This window comes from Mytilus californianus, unplaced genomic scaffold (assembly GCF_021869535.1).
Source record: "Mytilus californianus isolate M0D057914Y unplaced genomic scaffold, xbMytCali1.0.p SCAF_7, whole genome shotgun sequence".
Taxonomy (NCBI): domain Eukaryota; kingdom Metazoa; phylum Mollusca; class Bivalvia; order Mytilida; family Mytilidae; genus Mytilus; species Mytilus californianus.
In genome coordinates, this window is record NW_026262723.1 from 1,436,769 (window position 1) to 1,459,594 (window position 22,826).

General features: G+C 33.2%; 1 protein-coding gene and 3 long non-coding RNA genes across 5 annotated transcripts in view; 2 read left to right on the top strand and 2 right to left on the bottom strand.

Moving 5' to 3' along the window:
* The window catches only part of LOC127709402 (U3 small nucleolar RNA-associated protein 6 homolog), a 225,244-nt gene that overhangs the window by 131,759 nt on the left and 70,659 nt on the right, over window positions 1–22,826 (bottom strand). The gene's annotated exons all lie outside the window — the stretch shown is intronic.
* Window positions 11,975–13,342, bottom strand: LOC127709426 (uncharacterized). Its single transcript, XR_007985649.1, has 3 exons — window positions 13,175–13,342; window positions 12,566–12,647; window positions 11,975–12,307 (listed from the first exon to the last, which is right to left on the bottom strand). It is a non-coding gene; the product is annotated as an uncharacterized LOC127709426 (long non-coding RNA).
* On the top strand, window positions 14,758–21,383 carry LOC127709423 (uncharacterized). 2 transcript variants are annotated; one of them, XR_007985646.1, is made up of 3 exons: window positions 14,758–15,137; window positions 16,270–16,445; window positions 20,982–21,383. It is a non-coding gene; the product is annotated as an uncharacterized LOC127709423 (long non-coding RNA). The 2 variants fall into 2 exon arrangements; XR_007985645.1 differs by lacking the exon at window positions 14,758–15,137 and having other exon boundaries at window positions 15,720–16,445.
* LOC127709430 (uncharacterized) lies at window positions 17,915–19,023 on the top strand. The gene is made up of 2 exons (XR_007985653.1): window positions 17,915–18,168; window positions 18,479–19,023. It is a non-coding gene; the product is annotated as an uncharacterized LOC127709430 (long non-coding RNA).

Genomic DNA, 22,826 nt, shown 5'->3' on the forward strand with positions numbered 1-22,826 from the left:
AGTTACGAAGTCTCCCAAACGAAGCTCCCATAATTCGTAATTCCCAGGGTCGCCTGACATTGGGCAACGTCCAGTGAAAATTGGTTTGGTCCAGTAAAGTTATATGCATTAGTGATGCCTGGGGACTAACCTTGTATATCATTCAAATCATCTTGGCATGACAAACCAGAATATATATGGTTTAGGGGTGGGGATCTCAACCATTTACAAGATACTAGAATATTGGGGGTGGGGAGGAACCCCTGGGGACTGGCCCTATACGTCATTCAAATGTTCATAACATGACGAACAGGAATATTTATGGTTTAGGGGTGGGGATCTCAACCATTTACAAGATATTAGAACATTGGGGGTGGGGGGAACCCCTGGGGACTGACCGTATACGTCATTCAAATGTTCAAGACATGACAAATAGGAATATATATGGTTTAGGGGTGGGGATCTCAACCATTTACAAGATATTAGAACTTTCTCAAATGGCAGGGGGTTGGGATGACCCCTGGGGACTAACCCTGTATATCATTCAAACCATCTTCGCATGACAAACCAGAATATATATGGTTTAGGGGTGGGGATCTTGACCACTTAGAAAATATTAGAACTTTCTTAAATGGCAGGGGGTGGGGGTGACCCCTGGGGACTAACCCTGTATTTCATTTGATGTGCTTTATCATGACAAACCAGAATATATATGGTTTAGGGGTGGGGATCTCGACCATTTACAGGATATTAGAACTTTCTCAAATGGCAGGGGGTCGGGATGACCCCTGGGGACTAACCCTGTATATCATTCAAACCATCTTAGCATGACAAACCAGAATATATATGGTTTAGGGGTGGGGATCTTGACCACTTACAAGATATTAGAACTTTCTTAAATGGCAGGGGGTGGGGGTGACCCCTGGGGACTAACCCTGTATTACATTTGATGTGCTTTATCATGACAAACCAGAATATATATGGTTTAGGGGTGGGGATCTCAACCATTTACAAGATATTAGAACTTTCTCAAATGGCAGGGGGTGGGGATGACCCCTGGGGACTGACCCTGCATATCATTCAAACCATCTTAGCATGACAAACCAGAATATATATGGTTTAGGGGTGGGGATCTTGACCACTTACAAGGTATTAGAACTTTCTTAAATGGCAGGGGGTGGGGGTGACCCCTGGGGACTAACCCTGTATTTCATTTAATGGGCTTTATCATTTAGAACATTTTCAATTAAAAAGATTGTGTCTATCACGAACGGTTTTCAATTTATAATCATTTCAAAATTTTAAAAAATAAAATCCCATAGGGTTCTATAGTAAAACCCTCTTTTCTTTTTGCCCCTCAAAGTACCCCTTTATAAACCCCATTGCACAAACAAAACCCAGTTTGTTCAAATGTTGTGCTGTTATTAAAACCACTGTCCCAGTTTAGGGGTGGGTTGGGTGCTCACTAAATGTTTATTTTATTAGTTGATATTTGCTTTGAATTAGCTGTCAGTAACTGTGAGTACTAATAGATCTGCATGTTGAGTCTTTTTTGTTAAAGGGAAAGAATAAATTTCCAGCCACATCCAGTCTGTGTTTTTTGTAGCTGTTTTTCTGCTTTGTTGCATTCTAATGAGTTAATAAAATTGAGAATGAAAACGGGAATGTATCAAAATAACCTGACCCAAGAGCAGAAAAAAACCCTTTTCAACTGATTTTAGTTTTTATATTGAACTGACACTTACACCACTGTCCTTATTTAGAGGAGGATTTGGCGCCAGCAAGCATGTTAAACCATGCCACATTTTGTAAGTGTCTGTCCCAAGTCAGGGGCCTATTATTCAGTGGTTGTCAATTGTTGCTATATATCATATTTGTTTTTTGTTTATTGTTTTGTGCAAAAATCAGGCACTTAGCTTTCACCTTTGTTTGTGGTGTTTCCCCCAAGCATGTTTAGCATGGATAGACACCATGCCCTTTTTAAATGACGCCATGCCCTTTTTGAATTGTTTTACATTTGTTATTTCATGGCCTTTTATAGATTACTATGCAGTATAGGGTTTGCTCATTGTCGAAGGCTGTACAGTGAACTAATTTTGTTAAATTTAATGTCATTTGATCTCTATTGGAGAAAAGTCTCATTGGTAATCATACCGCTTCTTATCTTTATATCAACCCTGCCATATTTTGCCTGTCCAAAATCAGGAGCCTGTACATAGTTCAGTGGTTGATGTTGGTTCACGTCGGTCATATTTGTTTTTTCATAACTTGTTTTTTTTATAAATTAGTCTAGTATATTTGAAGTTTGAATTGATGTTTTTTTTCCAAATTTTGTTTGTGGTGTCTTTTATAGATGACTATATCATGTATAGGGTATGGGTTTTCTCATTATTTACAGGTCATCATTGGCCTCTTATAAGTAATTGCATTGCATACATCTACTTAATTGAACTCTGGTGGATAGTTTTCTCATTTATTATACCACATCTTATTTTCATAATAATCATTATTCAAGGGAAATAACTTTTATAGAAGTGGACTTACCATTTAGGCTTTGTTGACGTCTGTAAATCTATTTTTGTTGATAATTTCTTTTGTTTACAGTTTCCCTTTATCTTTAATGTTCTTGCCCTACACATAAAAGGATAAACATTATCATTTAATGACAATAACTACTATTACATAATGAGTAGGCAACTGACAATTTTGGATCATTTGTATATCTTGTCTTGCTCATCATTTTTGCTGTTTAATATTATCAATATTCTATGAAAATGAGGTCACAGTAATATTAAACTTGGCAGACAGACATCTTCTTATTTTAATATGACACCTTGCAGTCATTCCATACACCAACAAGTAGACATATGCTTATAATATCTGATAAAATGAAAAAACCAAGAAAACTTAGCATTGACCAAAGAACCATAAAATGCGATCATGGTTATATGAATCTGAAAGACAGACATGCACACCTTACAATCGTTACATCCACCAAATATAATTTACCTGTTGCTTAAAGCATATGATAAACTGACAAAACAATGCAAACTTTTCATCGACCAATGAACCATGAAAATGAGGTCAAGGTCATATAAAACATGCCAGACAGATATGTGCATCTCACAATCATTCCATTCACCAAATATAGGGGCCTCATTCATGTTATTGCTCACAGTATACAAAAAAACCACAAAAACTAAACATTGTCCAATGTACTATGAAAATAAAGTCAAGGTAAGATGAAACTTCTCAGTCAGACATATGCAACTTACAATCATTCCATACACCAATTATAGTTGACCTATTGCTAATTTAAAAATAACAAAATAGAAAAACTGACCAAAAAACAAAAAAATAACATTGAGCAATGAACAATAAAAATGAGGACAAGGTCGAATAAAACATGCCAGACTAACATGTACATCCTTAAAAAATTTCATACACCAAATATACTTGACATGTTGCATACAGTATTAGAAAAACTGGACATTTTTACCTAGGAATAGTGATGTCATGGACTAAGAAAATTAGTCTGGGGACATAAATAATATTTTACTGTCATCGGACTAAATATACTAGTAAATTCTGTATCCATGGACTTTTTATACTAGTTATATTTGTCTGACCAGACAATTTTTACCAGGACTTATTTATCTCTTACACTAGTTCTCAGAGAGACATGTCACCTTACCTTGACACATTATTCCGACTCTGAACAAACCAGTATTTGCTCTTACTCCTTAATAATACTGTGTGCTTAGGGGAGAAGCAGCAAATACCAACTTTAAAGTCTTTGGTTTTACCCTGTTGGGTTCAAAATAAACAACCTTCTGCACTTGAGGTGAACACACTACCACAAGACCAGGCAGTATAATACAAGAGTGCACACGCTGAAATGTCTCGCCTTCTTTACTAACCATTGATTTTATGTTGATAGTCCTAAATACAAAGCTTTACTACAAGTAACACATAAGCTTAACATGATCCAAGAAAATGAGGTCAAGGTCAGATAAACCAAACGAGAAATACATGTACACCTTACAATCATTCAATAAACCAAACATAGTTGACCTATTGCTTATTGTTTCTAAGAAACAGTCTTAAACAAGAAAACTTAACATTGACCAATGCACCATGAAAATGAGGTCAAGGTCAGACGAACCATGCCAGACAGACATGTACACCTTACAATCAATTTAGGCATTAAATATAGTTGACCTATTGCTTATAGTATCTAAGAAACAAACTTAACCATGAAAACTTTACATTGACCAATGAACTATGAAAATGAGGTCAAGGTCAGATGATACCTGCCAGACAGACATATACGTCTTACAATCCTTCCATACATCAAATATAGTTGATCTATTGCTTATAGTTGAAGAAAAACAGACCAAAGCACAAAAACTTAACACTGAGAAATGAACCGTAAAAATGAGGTCAAGGTCAAATAAAACCTGTGAAACTGACATGTACATCATAAAATATTTCCATACACCATTTAAAGTTGACCTATTGCATATAGTATTAGAAAAAAAGACCAAAACTCAAAAACTTAACTTTGACCACTGAACCATGAAAATGAGGTCAAGGTCAGATGACACCTACCAGCTGGACATGTACACCTTACAATCATTCCATATACCAAATATAGTAGACCTACTGCTTATAGTATCTGATATATGGACTTGACCACGAAAACTTAACCTTGTTCACTGATCCATGAAATGAGGTCAAGGTCAAATGAAAATTGTCTGATGGGCATGAAGACCTTGCAAGGTACGCACATACTAAATATAGTTATCCTATTACTCATAATAAGAAAGAAATTAACATTACAAAAAATGTTGACTTTTTTTTCAAGTAGTCACTGAACCATGAAAATGAGGTCAAGGACAATGGACATATGACAGACGGAAACTTCGTAACATAAGGCATCTATATACAAAGTATGAAGCATCCAGGTCTTCTAGCTTCTAAAATATAAAGCTTTTAAGAAGTTAGCTAACGCCGCCGCCGTCGGATCACTATACCTATGTCGAGCTTTCTGCGACAAAAGTGGTAGGCTCGACAATAAGGAGTTTACCCAAGATTTAAAGTTTCCAAGTTTTTGCAGAAACTGGATTAAAATCATCATTGAAAAGCAATAACTTTTTAATAAGATTTAAGTTTCTCTTTAATTATTACAGTTTTCGAGATAAAAAGGCAAATTCAAGAAATATGAAAAAAAAAATGGTTAAAATCTGTATTTAAGGCAACAACTCCTATAAGTCAGCAGCCAGTTTTGATGCAAATTGACAGTAGATCTTTTTTTCAACATTCTGAACATTTCTACCCTTGTCAGATATTGTCTATCTATTTTGGCATTTTGTAGCTTATTACGCAGTTTGGCTTTTTAGCCCATTGTTGAAATCTGTACGGGGACCTATATAGTCGTTAACTTCTACGTTTTTAGTTTCTGTTGAAGAGCCGTCACATTGGCAATGATACCATATTTGTATATGTTTTTGTCATGTAGGTGTAAGTAGACAACCTTTTGATTTTCTGGTGGGATAAAAAGGGGAGACAGATTTTTTATCACCTGAGTGCGGAAATATGAAGATAGATAGATAGAAAAATTATAAAGGGACATAACTGAGGAACAGTAAAAGTGATGCTACCCAAATTTGAACTTGATCTGAGTTTTGTGGTAATAAGCATTGCGTGTAAGTCTCATAACATTTGGTTGAGGCTAACTTAAGTAGAGAACAGAAACTAAAAATTCAGCAATTTTTCTATTTGTAAACACGCATAACTCTAGAACGGTTGTGTATAAGTTTTTTGACATTTGGTGGAGATAAACTAAAGTTAGAGAACGGAAACGAAAAATTCAGCAATTTTTATGCTTATAAAGGGACATTACTCAAGAATGGTAAAAGTGTTGCCACCAAATTTCGTACTTAATCTGTATTATGTAGTAATAAGCATTGTGTATAAGTTTCATAACATTTGGTAGAGGCAAACTAAAGTTAGAAAACGGAAACAAAAAATTTGTACTTGATCTTAGTTTTGTGGTAATGAATATTGTGTATAGGTTTCATAATATTTGGTTGGGGAAAACTTAAGTTACAGAATGGAAACTAAAAATTTTGCAATCTTTTGATTTATAAAGGGGCATAACTCAATAATGGTTAAAGTGACACTACCCATATTCAACTTGATCTGTGTTTTATCATTGGCAGTCAAAATTAAACTTTGCATTGTATAAAGCATTGATTGTAGTTGATTTAACTATAATAATGGACAAAGGAAGATAACTCCAATTTTAAAAATTACTTGATATTTAGCATGTTTAGAAGAAACTAAAAATTTTGCAATTTTTCCATTTATAAAGGGGCATAACCTAGAACGGTTAAAGTGACGCCACCAAAATTCAAACTTGATCTGTGTTTTGTGGTAACATGCATTGTGTATAAGTTTCATAACATTTGGTTGAGGCAAACTTAAGTTAGAGAATGGAAACTAAAAATTTTGCAATTTTTCCATTTATAAAGGGGCATAACTCTAGAACGGTTAATGTGACGCCACCAAAATTCAAACTTGATCTGTGTTTTGTGGTAATGAGCATTGTTTATAAGTTTCATAACATTTGGATGAGGCAAACTTAAGTTAGAGAACGGAAACTAAAAATTTTGCAATTTTTCCATTTATAAAGGGGCATAACTCTAGAACGGTAAAAGTGACGCCACCAAAATTCAAACTTGATCTGTGTTATGTGGTAATAAGCATTGTGTATAAGTTTCATAACATTTGGTTGAGGCAAACTCAAGTCAGAGAACGGAAACCAATTTTGGGACGTACGGACGTACGTACGTACAGACGGACAAGGGTAAACTTAATGCCCCCACCGCTACGGCGGGGGCATAAAAAAAATAAAATAGCCTTGCCAAGCCGCCCTTGCTGGACGTCATAAATATTTGGACTACCAAAAGATGTAACCTAATTCTTACTTGTTTGGGGAAGAGGGGATTAACCGAACCACTATTCAATCTAAATCAGTGAACTGAATTGTTGTCTTTTGCAGTAGTCCGAGTCGACATCTGTAACTAAGCATGCAAATTGGTAGTCAACAGTATGCCTTTTTTCAGAATGTCAGCTTACAACAAAGAGTCACTGGTGATAGGGGAGTGTAACCGATAAATTGATCCTGAATCAGATAAGATTTTCCCAGTAACGGAGAACCCCTTTCTTTGAGTGAATATAAATAGTGACGGGGGTCACACAAATAAATTTAAATCTGAATTACAGGAACATCGATTAGCAAAGTAAACTTACATATTAATCTCAAAGTTATTTACGGTAAAGACAGACTGTGCTCCTGAATTAAGGTATTATACATTTGTGTATTTTACTCGGGGGGGGGGGGGGGGGGGACACTTCCTATATACAAGGTGATAGGACGTGCCGCTGGAATAGGTCGAAAAGTCGAAAGTCTCGCCGTAAGTAAACATTACATACAGAATCTTAGCCTTAAATATTCCACTTTTCCAACACACCCCACGAAAACCAACCAATATGGGAAAAGGTTACAATTTTAAGATCGAAATTATATGAATAGGGTGGGGTAACAGAACCCCAGCGACACCCCCTATCAATTAAGTAATAAAAGTATATAGAAAAAAATTCTTAGACAAGTGCCTTTGATTTATCTGTCAGTCCCAGAATAATAAATATAATTGTATCTTAATCTTTGGAAAAATCCGATTATTAAATTGTTCGATTCTTTTTCTTCATAATTATGTCAAAGTATACTTTTTAAAGTTTTAAATTTTAAAGTTAAAATGAATATTCCGTTTTGATCTGAGGAAAACTTTTTAAACTGTAATGACATGGTCAGTCAACTGATTTGTTGCATGGCTGATTACAGGTAATAAAAGCATGCAGTAATTTTCCATTACGACAGTGCGTACATACCCTGGGGTGTGTATAACGTATTAGAAATACCATAGTTTTCTAGAGAACATCCTGTCTATGTGTAATACAGATTGATGACATTACACAAAATTTCTTTCGTTAAATGTAGTTAAGTATCTATGTCCATTCCCTATTGCAACACTACAATTTTTTCGAAGAAAAAAATGTTAAAATTAAAAAAAAAATCATTTATATAAAATAAAGAAGAAAAAAGTAGCAAATAAACTTATGTAACTACGCATTGAGTAAACATAATTTCACTTTATATGTACAAACCCTTGAAAAAACGTATATATAGATGTGTTTAAAAAGGCCAATTCCCAGTGGATTTATTTCACACTAGGACCACAGGCACTTGTCTCAGAATTTTGTTTCCTATATACCTTAATGCAGGGACTTTCTATACTAACTTAGTATAGAAAGTCCCTGCTTAATATAATATTAAAAGTATATAGGAAATTTTTTTCTGAGACAAGTGCCTGTGACTAGGAACTAAGATAACTAGAACTAAGTTCATTGGAAAGTCTTTTTGTCTGATACATGTATACCTATAGATAATGTACATAATTAAGAACAGCTTCAAATATATGCCTATAAAATTAACGGTACGTCTAAAAACCGCTCAGGACCTCCTAAGTGCAGACAGGACATAAAAAGTCACTCAGGACATGTATATATGTTTTAGTGAGCGTTGAGGGTATACATTCGATAGATAATTTAATATTTGACCTTTAAATTTTGGTTTTGATAAAATAAAACCAACATTAAAGAAGTTATTTGGGATACGTCATGCATGACCGATGATCATATTCAATACCAATCATCATTTTGATTAGGACGTTTGATCTTTAATAATTAGGACTGATTGGTGATGGTTATAAACACATACAAGTAAACTTTGCAAACAAACAAAAAAAAAACGTTTCCTTAGAAAAATTATAAAAATACATGAATATTGTTTTTACAAAAAAAGTTAAATAAATTTTTCGTTTTGTATGTAATAATTGAAGCCATTTAGAAATATAAAAAATCTTCACATAGTCGGGAAATTTTCAATTCAAGTTATTTCATTTGAATACGTTAACAAATATAGATCTTATTCGATGTAAAATGTGGCGTCCTTGGAGATCAAAATCCCGTTTAAATAGGGTTTGTCTACTTTCGTCTATTGCCGAACATTCTATAATCAAGGATTTTTACAAATCCTTGCTATAATATAATGAATCGCGTCGCCAATATCACCACAATTACATAAAGTACAAATACAATCTTCTCCTAAATATTTGGTATCTAACAATTCCAATAGGAAATTTTGAGTCGAAACTGAAGTACCAAATCTACAAAAAGAATCAGAATTTTTTGTAGTAGTAGGCGTCGAAAACTAAACTGTTTATAATCTTTTTTTTCTCCTAAATTAATTGAAACTCCTGAACTAATTTAACATTATCTATAGACAACTTACATATGCAAATCTTTTTAGAAGTATGTGAGTGTATAGTAATAATTTGTTCATTAACCCCCCTTTTTCCTTCTAACATATTACATTGTAATCGATTTTATTTCCAAATTTGTGTTTGCTAGGATTGACACTTAGAACGTACAACAAAAAGTAACAAGTAAAAAGTCACGATTCAGTTTTAGGATATCTTTTTCTTTGAATAAACTTAATTTTAAAAACGTTTCAGTATTTTTCTGAAACATTTTTAAAAGGAAACGGACTTGTAAACAAAATTTATTTTTGAATATTAATATTGAATAATGATTTTTAAGGAAACAATCTGCCAAAGTGGTTTGGTAATTAACTGGCTTCATGCTGTCAAAAATGTCTCCTTTTTATAAGTTATTGATAAAAAAAAACTATTTGAAGGCGAATTAATCATTTCCTCAACTAAATACATTTATCTATAAATAAAGTCAATTCGTCCAGAACTTTCTCTCATATATTTAAACAATTGTAAAATAATTAATTTAAACTTTTGTACTGCGACTTTCTGTCCTTTTACCAATACTTATTCCTTGTTAAGTTTTTTCATATCCATTTACGAATACTTCTAATTTGATAATTAATTTTTCCGGATGCTTTTTATCCTATTTTCTTATCAAACAACCATTTTACCCGTAGAACGGAGTTAAGTACAAATTTAGGAATTTAGTACTTTAAATTTTCAACAACAAAATTTTACACTTTCATTTACCTGGATTTTTTTCTACGCTTCGAAGCCGCCTGAATCAAACTTAGCCACCACCTCGCATGGCGTATTCACGATGTGGAGGGATTGACAATATACAATCAAAGTTAGCAATATACAGCAAGTAAGTAATTGGGTGTTGAATGCCAGTAGATCTGAATTTGTAAATTTTTAAATTGATTTAACCTGTTTAGAACGTGTATTGTTGAATTGTTTAATAAAATTACACACATAAGCTGGGCTGATATGCATAAAACCACTTTAAGTTCAAGGTATCAATGAAACTGGGTCTGCATGAAAAAATGACTTATCACATAATACCAGAACCTATGTTTACTGTTAGACGATAAGAAAATATAGCTGTAGGCCTAGTTGAAAGTCTTTACAAATTATTTATTCTTTTAATTTCTATTTGACTTTCTGGGTGCTTCTTAAGTGTTTTAAATGTTTGCGTTTTGTATGCTATAGTTAATTTTATAGACTGTTGTACGTCATTTGGTCTTTTTTAAGTTTTTGCCATGGCGTTGTCAGTATGTCTTCGACTGATAAGTTTTATATAATCTGCATCTCTTGTGCTGTATTTTGAAATGTATTACAATTGCTGCATCTTTACACATTCATCAATACATCAAAAAATATGAATAAAGCTTTCGTATATATAAAAATATGGAGATGTGGTACGATTGGTAATGAAACAACTATCCGCCAGTTCAATTCAAAAACCTGATATAATCAAATGTGACTTACTTACTTACTTTAGTCAGAGAGATCTTGAATCTGAATTCAAGGATACGAAGTGGTAAGGGTTTTGAGGTGGGAGCATGGGGGCCCACCCCTTTTTTGGAAAATATTGGTTGATTATTTAGAGAATCACTGAAGCGGGCCCCCTCTTTATGCATGACAGTTAGTGCCTCCTTATGACATTTTTGATCCGCAACTGGTGAGGACTTCATAAAAAAATATTTAGTAAGTTTTTGTTTTGTGATAAATAATGTATTTACATTCACATAGACAGAAATAGGATAAAATAAACTACCGAAAGCTTAAGTCCACATAAGAGGGTATGGATGGGGTTAACAGAATAGAGAATAACGGGCAAACAATAAATATTAAAGAATAATGAAATGCTAAAATATGAGGAAAGAGAGTACACTCTAAAAATTGTGTTTAGAGCCTAAACACTTTCCTAAACACATTTATGAAACCGATTTTTGACATGTTTTAAATCTAAACATGTTTAATATTTAATGTGCTAACAGCCTAAATGTGTCAAGCTATACAGTGCTTAGACTGTAAACATGTTTAGCTGTAAAGCGTTTAGACTAGAAACATGTTTAGCTAAAAAGTGCTTAGACTGTAAACATGTTTAGCTGTAAACCGTTTAGACTAGAAACATGTTTAGCTAAAAAGTGCTTAGACTGTAAACATGTTTAGCTGTAAAGCGTTTAGATTAGAAACATGTTTAGCTAAAAAGTGCTTAGACTGTAAACATGTTTAGCTGTGAAGTGTTTTATCTGGAAACATGTTTAGCTGTGAAGTGTTTTGTCTGGAAACACGTTTAGCTGTGAAGTGTTTTGAATGTAAACATGTTTAGGCCATAAAGGGTCGTGAAGAAACATGTTTCTCATTTTAGTGTGAGAAGCCGTTACTTCATTAGGCCCCAATTAAACTAATATTCCGGAAGACTAGACTTTTAAACGTATGATAGCTCTCAATAAAACAGGTTTTCATACCATCACAAAAAGGAGCCAATGCATCAAACTAAGAAACTGGAATTTCCATATCAAATTGAATGTGACCAATACCTTTTCAATCTCAATGAGTTTTTACTTTAATTCAATTCACGCCATTCGACTATTGCATTTTGTCTTCATTTCAAATATTCGTAAAATAGTCTATAACTTTTTGAAATGAAATAATCATTATACTAAATCTAGCTTTAAAACACAATTACAACATATAAAACAAATGAATTTATGTTATCATTTATTTCCAGTTAATCATTGAACACAATCAAACATAAACTCATAAATTCATAACAAAGTACATGTTCATAATATTGACCAGTCCTACTTCTATTTGTACCCCATCCCTACAACAAAACAATTTGAAAATGTCCTGTTTTCAATTTACAAGTCAATCAGAGCTTCTCCTTTCTTAGTACCCAACTGCTGGTCACTGGCCTGAAATATAGAAAAAAATGATAAGCAACTAAGCAGAATTAATAAAAAAATATAAGTATACGAACTACAACACCAAAAAGTAAAAGCATGATTAAAGATCCAGATAACAACGTTAAGACCAATGTGGTATACAAGCATACATTTACTGATGAATCAATTGATATTTTTTAATATAAAACTTGTTTTCATGCTTAATATTATTCATTTGATCAAATATATATTGGTATTTTTAAAATCAAATACACTTCTGATTCTTACCTAGCAACATATTTGCTACTGTTCTTTATCTCCTCTTTTAGCATGTCAAGACAGATGATGATTTCCTCTGCACTTCTCTCATCTAGAATAAAACAATACATATCAATAAAATTATAAGAATAGCACAACCGCTTCTAACTATTGAAATAAACAAGCATCTTAATATTTATTTTGAGGAAATGTTGATTGTGCATCTCGGAAGTGCTTACGAAAACAATGAACTCGATATGACGCTGGATTTGCGAATGATGCACCTCATTCTTATAAGACTCGGCAGATTCCGCTACCCTTCATGTTCCATTGTAATCTGCAGAGTACCGAACGAAAATTATCCTCACAAACTCCTTTCCAAGAACATATATGAATTAAAAAATAAGTGCAAACTTGCATGATTGTAACTTGCTTAACATTAAACAACTCTTAACATCTTTACACAAGATAGTTTGGACACTTAATGCTCTTACAAGCACTTGCTTCGTGAGATGATACCCCCTTTTTTCTCCTGCATTGACTATACGGTAGTGTACTTGTAAATAATGCTTATAACTGTCAATAATCATTTAAAATTGGCAGTACAAAATAAAAGACAGTATAATCATAACTCCTTACCTTTCTGAAACAGTCAAGTTACGGTCAGTTATGGTCAGAAGTAAACAGCGTGGCCTTTGACTTCGGGTTCTTTGTTTCTTCTTCCCGCTCAAAAATTAGCACGTGATATGAATGCCGTCTTTGGCCTAAATGTGTTGTAATTCTAAACGTGTTTAGGAAAGTGTCTAAATATTGAAAGTGTCTAGATTTTAAACACGTTTAGCTTCATATACTTGACGAAGTAGCTAAACATGTTTAGCACAGCAACATGTTTAATGCAAAGTGCTGAGAGCCAAAACATGTTTATTGCGAAGTGCTGAGAGCCAAAACATGTTTATTTTGTTATGTTTAGAAATTAAACACTTTCCTAAGCACATAAGTCTTGCAACACGTTTAAATTCTAAGCACAATTTTTACAGTGTAATGAGCAAAAAGTGTAAGTTTTTAGAAATATAGCTAAAAAAAAATAAAGAACACAGAAAAAGAAGACCCCCCCCCCCCAAACCCCAAAGATCATCCTGATTTCAACTTTAACCAGAGACATATATATACTATAGTAGAATGTAGGACAGTAAGTCACAGGACAAAAAGTCACGGACGAAAAGTCACAGGACAAAAAGTCACAATTCAGTTTTGAGATTATTTTTCTCTGAACAAGAAAACACTAATTTTAAAAATAATTTTTTTATTTTTTATTGAACTATAATATATGAAGCAACTTTGTAATTAAAATGTATTCAATAAATATTCATGATGATCAAATAATTGTTATGATAACAAAATGTCAAAGTGGTTTGCCAAGAAATATATTATTTACATGATTAAAATTTAATAATTTTTCATTTATCAAGGCTTATGAACAATTTCCTGAACTTAAAAATGAATAAATGTAAAAAAAGAAATTATTTGAAGATCTTTTTCTTATATATTCAAACAATTGGCAATAAATTTTTTGTGACTTTTTGTTCTATCCAATTTGTGACTTTCTGTCCGTTTACCCTATTCATAGTATAGCCCAGTGCTTCTGTTAAAATAAAGTTCTGGTCATGGTTAAAATAATATGTCAGAATTTGTTTAGTTGTAAAAACAATTACCAAGTAATAATCCATTTAGAACTTCACCTCCGGCAAAATTCAGGTGATCGGAGGGCAATAAATTGCGTAATCGCACACCTGTGAATCCACAGTCACAACTCTAAGGAAATAATGACCGGAAAATCGGACACACATAATTTCACTGTGTAATTTAGAAGCAAACTTTAGCAAAGAAATGTTTCTTGTAATATCATGATCATTACCAGATTTTACTTTTTAAATTAAAAGAAATGCCGAAAAAAAGAAAAAATATTTTCTCAATCAAATACATTAAAAAAAATACAACTATTTCAAGTAGTTTTTTAGAAAAAGAATTTATTTGATCTGAAATAAGTTTTCCTATTACTTTTCTTGATTAGCTATCGAGGTTATTCATCCCTTACTTGTCTACATGTTGTAGAATAATTATCGACGAGAATCTCATTCCGGGCCGCGTTTTTCAACGGGATTTCACGGAGTTGCCAATCTCTGTGTATATATGTCTCTGCTTTAACGCAGCCGGGTTATTTTGAGACAAAGTGCACGTATTAGTAGTCAGCCGAAACCACTAAGCGTTTTGCATCCATACGTTTTTTTTCGGGATACTGACTGCATAGTAAATTATCAATGTACTAGTTAATGTTCTCGAGGGATGACCCTATAACAGAGACATATATACACATATGTGTATATATGTCTCTGCCCTATTACGTGTCAGTAACCTTCTCGACACGGTTCATTTTTACGGCGGCTCAGTTTTGTCTTAAGAATAAACATAATTGATAAGTTTCTTTCCCCTGCATTCCTCGATCGCACTTGTAAAATAGCACATGGGTCTCAAGACATTGGTACACTATACGTTACAACACTTGCCGTCAGTACTCAAAATTGGAAAGATATTAAATAAGAAGGTATAGAAAATTAATGCACACACACTAATGACTATTTTCAACCACAGACATGATGTTTTTCTCAATTTGCCTAAATCATTATTCCGCAATACAACGAGGGTGAAAACCCACCACTTTGAACACAGTCACAGGAACCGGCATGCTGTGAATTTGAAAGTTTCCCAAATGAGTAACTATCCATTACTTTTCTAGTGTAAAGTTTTATTTAATACACATTTGATTTGAAATGGCATATCGGAGAGATATATAAACATATATCATAGGCTGATCCAGGGGGGGGGGGCCCGGGCCCCCCTTTCTTGGGAAAAATTTGGTTGATTATATAGGGATCACTGAAGCATGACTGGAGCCGGCCCTCCCTTATGAAATGTTCTGGATCCGCCACTGTATATTCATAAAATAAACCAACAAATTATCCAAAAGATGAATAATACTTAATACTTACGACTAAGATTGATTATAAGTATACTTGAGTCGGTTTGAGAAAAAAAACAAACTTACAAGTAATCGTAAGTAAACTGTATTGTACATGACTTAATTACTATCAATATTATTTGTAAGATTTTTGTGAAACTGACTGCTGAATTGTTTTTCCATGCTTATGGTACATCTAAGTCGTATGCTTTTTTTAAAACCACCTCCAGGGTATAATGTCTGCTGGCCCATAAAATCTGTTTGTAGATATAGGAAGATGTGGTATGAGTGCCAATGAGACAACTCTCCATCCAAGTCACAATTTATAAAAGTAAACCATTATAGGTCAAGGTACGGTCTTCAACACAGAGCCTAGTTTTTATCGAAAATGATAGTATATAGGTTAAATAATTTATTCATACATTTTTAATTGACTGACCTAGAATTATCATGATATTGAGGAATTTAAACCATTCCTATTTTTAAAAAGGGACAAAAATAAAATTTATATATAATAACAGGGTGATACAAATGAGAAAAACTCAAGAAATTGTTTTCAATTAAGATAAATACATGCAGTTAATAATGGTTTTCAATTGTTTTTTAAAGCAGAGGCAGATTTAGTTTAAAGTTGGAAAAAATTGTTTGTACCAACAAAAATAAATACACGAAGTTAATCCAGAATTTATATGTGTTTATAATTTTTTTTTATGTTTAGGTTGTCAGCCAGATGAAAAGAACAATGCAGTTCAAAAGTCAAAATGTGGATAAGCTGCGGTACAAGGTCCTACTTTTGCAGATTTTCATATTTTGCATGAATGAATTTGAAGTTTATATCATGGAGGGCAGAGAATTTTCCTGCTTCTGAAGGATAAATGTAAAACATCTTGTTCGGTAAGTTTTATGCTCTGTTTTGATAGTGTTCGTGCATCCATCTGTCTTTCTCTAAATTGTATTCACTTAAAGTTTTTGGTTACAGTTCACCATGAACTTAAGTTAGTAACTTGTGGTTTTACAGGTATATACTCAAAATTTAGTACTTTAAAATGTTCATGTATTTTTGTCGAGCCTGCAACTTTTGTCGCAGAAAGCTCGACATAGGGATAGTGATCCGGTGGTGGCTACGGCGGTGGCGTTAGCTAACTTCCTAAAAGCTTTATATTTTAGAAGGTTGGAAGACCTGGATGCTTCATACTTTGTATATAGATGCCTCATGATACGAATTCTGTCTGAAACATGTCCATTGTCCTTGACCTCATTTTCATGGTTCAGTGACTACTTGAAAAAAAAGTTCAGATTTTTTGTAATGTTAATTTCTCTCATATTATGAGTAATATGATAACTATATTTGGTATGTGCATACTTTGCAAGGTCCTCATGCTCGTCAGAGAGTTTTCACTTGACCTAGACCTCATTTCATGGATCAGTGAACAAGAACTTAGTCTTAGATGCATGATTTTTTTTATTAGTTGTTAGTGGCTTTGTACTAGCTGTCAGTAACTGCGAGTACTCTCAGATCTGTACTTAGTGTCTTTTTTTGTTGTTTGGATGTACGAGTACCCGGCCACGTCCACTTGTATTTGTAGTATTTGTATTTTTATCCATCTGATGAGTTAAGCCTCTTTCAACTGATTTTTATAGTTCGTTCTTATGTTGTACTGTTACACCACTGTCCCAGGTTAGGGGGAGGGTTGGGATCCCGCTAACATGTTTAACCCCGCCACATTCTGTATGTATGTGCCTGTCCCAAGTCAGGAGCCTGTAATTCAGTGGTTGTCGTTTGTTTATGTGTTACATATTTGTTTTTCGTTCATTTTTTGTACATAAATTAGGCCGTTAGTTTTTCGTTTGAATTGTTTTACATTGTCATTTCGGGGCCTTTTATAGCTGACTTCGCGGTATGGGCTTTGCTCATTGTTGAAGGCCGTACGGTGACCTATAGTTGTTAATTTCTATGTCATTTGGTCTCTTGTGGAGAGTTGTTGTCTCATTGGCAATCATACCACATCTTCTTTTTATACGACCGCAAAAAAATTTTTGTGGTTGTATATTGGTATGACGTTCAGGCTTCGTCGTCGTCGTCGTCCAAAGACACATTAGTTTTCGCACTCTAACTTTAGTTTAAGTGAATGGATCTCAATGAAATTTTACCATAAGGTTCAATACTACAATAGGAAGGTGGGGATTGATTTTGGGGGTAATGGTACCAACAGTTAAGGAATTAGGGGCCAAAAATAAGCATTTTTGTAACTTCCAGACATAACATGGATCTCTTTGACATTGTACCACAAGGTTCCATATCACAAAGGGAATGCTGGGATTGATTTTGGGGGTAATGTCTCCAAATTTTAGGAATTAACTAGGGGCCAAAAAGGGGCAAAAAACAAGCATTTTTCTAGTTTCATGACAATAACTTGTGTGCAAGTCTATGGATCTATCTGACATTGTATCACAAGGTTCCATATCACAAAGGGAATGCTGGGATTGATTTTGGGGGTAATTGCTTCCAAATTTTAGGAATTAGGGGCCAAAAAGGGGCAAAAAACAAGCATTTTTCTAGTTTCATGACAATAACTTGTGTGTAAGTGTATGGATCTTTATGAAATTGTACTACAAGGTTCCATATCACAAAGGGAAAGCTGGAATTGAGTTTGGGGGTAATTACCCAAAAATTATAGGAAAAAGGGGCCAAAAATAAGCATTTTTCTAGTTTCCAGACAATAACTTGTGTTCAAGTATATGGATTTCTCTGAAATTGTACTGCAAGGTACCATACCACAAAGGGAAGGCTGGGATTGATTTTGGGGGTAATTCCCTCAAAATTTAGTAATTAGGGGCCATAAAAGGGCAAAAAACAAGCATTTTTCTAGTTTCAGGACAATAACTTGTGTGTAAGTGTATGGATCTTTATGAAATTGTACTGCAAGGTTCCATATCACAAAGGGAAAGCTGGGTTTGAGGTTGGGGGTAATTGCCCTAAAAGTTTAGGAATTTGGGGCCAAACAGGGGCCAAAAAACAAGCATTTTTCTAGTTTCCAGACAATAACTTGTGTTCAAGTGTATGGATCTCTCTGAAATTGTACTGCAAGGTACCATACCACAAAGGGAAGGCTGGGATTGAGTTTGGGGATGATGAATCATAAGGGGGTTCAAAACATTTGGGGGGGGGGGGATTTTTTTTTCCTTTTTTTTTCTTTAAAATTTTCCATTTTAAATTGGTTATTTCTGATTTATATATAAAAGCAAATAATAATGATATGGTTTGAATAGGTAAATTAAAATTTTTTTAAGTTCTTAGACCACTTTCATTCTGTGTCAGAAACCTATGCTGTGTCAAATATTTAATTACAATCCAAATTCAGTGCTGTATCAAGCTTGAATGTTGTGTCCATACTTGCCCCAACTGTTCAGGGTTCGACCTCTGCGGTCGTATCAAGCTGCGCCCCAGCGGAGCATTTTATTTATATTTAAGGTTAAGTTTTGGTGGTCAAGTCCATATCTCAGATACTATAAGCAATAGGTCTAGTATATTCGGTGTATGGAAGGACTGTAAGGTGTACATGACCAACTGGCAGGTGTCATCTGACCTTGACCTCATTTTCATGGTTCAGTGGTTATAGTTAAGTTTTTATGTTTTGGTCTGTTTTTCTTATACTGTATGCAATAGGTCTACTATATTTGGTGTATGGAATGATTGTAAGGTGTACATGTCTAGCTGGCAGGTGTCATCCGACCTTGACCTCATTTTCATTATCCAGTAGTCAAAGTTAAATTTTTGAGTTTTGGTCTTTTTTTTCTAATACTAAATGCAATAGGTCAACTATATTTGGTGTATGGAAACATTTTATGATGTACATGTCAGCCTAACAGGTTTTATTTGACCTTGACCTCATTTTCACGGTTCATTGCTCAGTGTTAAGTTTTTGTGTTTTGGTCTGTTTTTCTTAATCTATAAGCAATAGGTCAACTATATGTGTTGTATGGAAGGATTGTAAGCTGTACATGTCTGCCTGGCATGGTTCATCTGACCTTCACCTCATTTCTATGGTTCATTGGTCAATGTGTAGTTTTCTTGGTTAAGTCTGCTTCTTAGACTATGTTAGAAACTATAAGCAATAGGTCAACTGTATTTAGTATATTGAATGATTGTAAGGTGTACATATATTTCTTATCAGGTTTATATGACCTTGAATTCATTTTCTTGGATCATGTTGAGTTTATGTGATAGTTGTAGTAAAGCTTTATATTTAGGACTATCAACATGATATCAATGATTAGTAAAGAAGGCGCAACATTTCAGCGTGTGCACTCTTGTTTATACATTATACACCACATTTACTGTTTTTACCCTGATTTTATGGATTACTGAACATAGAAATGTCATAATGTGAAATTATAGTACATTCTTAGGTTAAAGTTTTAGGTTAAGGTACATAGCTTACCATGAAGTTGAATTTCATACACATGTTCATTATGTGTTGAATTTTTAAATTCAGTGCCAAACTAAGATTTTGAGCCTGATTACATGATTGACTAGACATTGACACATGCTAGTGTTTGCCAGGCATGTCGTCCTATGCTAGGAATTTGTCCTGTACTATAAAGAACTTTAATAGTACTCGCTGAGTATGGAGTTTTTGTGAAAGTTTAATATTAGTGAGATTTTTGCATGACATCCTGTCAACTGCTTGTTGATCATGTTTATACATGTCTTAAATTTAATATCTGACACATTGGTGTTTTGTGAACTTGGAAATAAGTTATTTGATAGAATAATAATGTTTTGAGATTATCAAAATAAAAAATATCCCATTTTTACTATTAATGATTAAGTATTAAAAAAAAGAAGATTTAGGATATATGTATAACCATATATAAAAATGAGACAGCAACCATACAACACAAAAATAAGAAAAAAAACCCAATATAATTTTTTGTATCAATGTTATAATTTCCAACATGTCCAAAGAGTTCAATGTATTTTCTGATTGAAATAAAACACAAGTGGAACTCTTTCAGAACTTCAGAAGCTTAAAGAAGTGCTGTTTCTATTGTTGGCTTTCTGTATAATATATTGCAAATTCTTGTGAAAAATGGAATTTTATTGTATTTGCCTAAAGTTTTAACATTGATCTATATATATATATAACTGGGGAAAATACCTAAATGTTATAAAGAAGAATACATAAATTGATTGTTATATAATATATTATATTAGAATAGGAAGATGTGGTATGTTGCTAATTTGACAACTGTCCATCAGAGACCAAAGGATGTAGGAGGTTAGCAACTGATGACACTGGACAACCTTCAACAATCAGAAAAATCCATACCACATAGCTATTTTTATTGAAAATCATATGTTATTGCTACATGTATGCAAACAATTTTTATTATCCATAACTTCGGATTTTATTGGTTCTTTTTCAGAAGGATTGAAATTCATCACTTAGAATAAAAGGAGAAAACACAGAAACAAGACCAAAATAAATTCAAAGACAAAAGTCAGATCAGTTATTATTTTCATCACTCAGTCAATGAATTGAAGTTCTATTAGATATCTAAAGATATTAAAACCACAATAATGACAATGTTCTGTGCTGATGGCCAAAAAGTGGACTATACATTACGATCACACAATGCTGGATGATAAGAAACTATTAATTTTTTGGGTGGAGGGATATCCAAAAAAAAATTAGATTTATGTAAAAAGCTACTAGTATGTTAAGCCTATTAATAGCGTTTTCATTGATTTCAAATGGGAAAAAATTGTGTTGTGTTTGTTTCAAAAAAGTATTCTAGAATTCATAAATAAACATATATTGATACTTACATTATCTGCTTTGTTGTTTAAAAGTTTAGTTTTGAACAGTTATAGAACAATATAATTGCATTAACATTTCCAAGGAAAAAAAGATATTCAACTAAAAAGATTCATCTTAAAACAATTTACTACCAAACAGAATTCATTGTAACATACACATTTATTTACTGTATATTTATAATTTGAATCCCATATGATTTTATTTTGTCCCATGGGATATTAAAAATCCCATGGGATAGTTATAGTCCCATGGGATTTTTTTTGTCCCATGGGACAACAAATATCCCATGGGACTACAATTATCCCATGGGACCCAAAAAAATCCTATGGGATTTAACCAAAATCCCATGGGATAATGGTCAATCCCATGGGATTTGCCTTATCCCATGGGATATTGAAAATCCCATGTTTTTCTAAATCAAATTACAAAATATATGTAATAATAACAGCAGAAAAGCAATGAATTTATTGAATCCCATGTAATTCCGCACATTTTGGTTATATACATGACACTGTAGGTCTAAGGAGAGGCGGCGGCGGATTTGCAAATGAGTGTTTTGCAAATTAAAAGTGTCCAGTGTTAATGTCTCATTGGAATCATACCACATCTTATTTTATAAAGACAGCTATCTAAAAGTATGATACATTTTCGAACTGAATCAAAGAAAGCAATTAAATCTTATTTTTGACAATGAAATACAAATACAAAACTCCTCTTTAAAAAGCGTTTCCTAAATTACTACAGGACCGTATTTGGTGTCAATCACACTGGCAAAGCAAATGATGGTCGCCATTAAACAGCCATAAAATCTGCTCATCAAATCAGCTTTTTGGCCATTAATATCACATCACTCTGTCACAGTCAAATATAAAACTACAATCACCAGGTAATAACAATATCATTGAACACAATGAACATTACTGGATCTGACAGTATCTTTTGTAATTGGATTGTAACATATAGTAAAATATCTTCAGTGAAAAATAAGAAGTTCAAGATTATTTTTCTAATTCCAACCAAGTATGCAGTATAAATTAAGAAATTCAAGATTATTTTGCTAATTCCAACCAAGTATGCAGTATAAATTAGGAAATTCAAGATTATTTTGCTTTCCAACCATGTATGCAGTATAAATTAGAAATTCAAAATTATTTTGCTAATTCCAACCAAGTATGCAGTATAAATTAGGAAATTCAAGATTATTTTGCTTTCCAACCATGTATGCAGTATAAATTAGAAATTCAAGATTATTTTGCTAATTCCAACCAAGTATGCAGTATAAATTAAGAAATTCAAGATTATTTTGCTAATTCCAACCAAGTATGCAGTATAAATTAGGAAATTCAAGATTATTTTGCTAATTCCAACCAAATATGCAGTATAAATTAGGAAATGCAAGATTATTTTGCTTCCCAAACAAATATGCAGCATAAATAAGGAAATTCAAGAT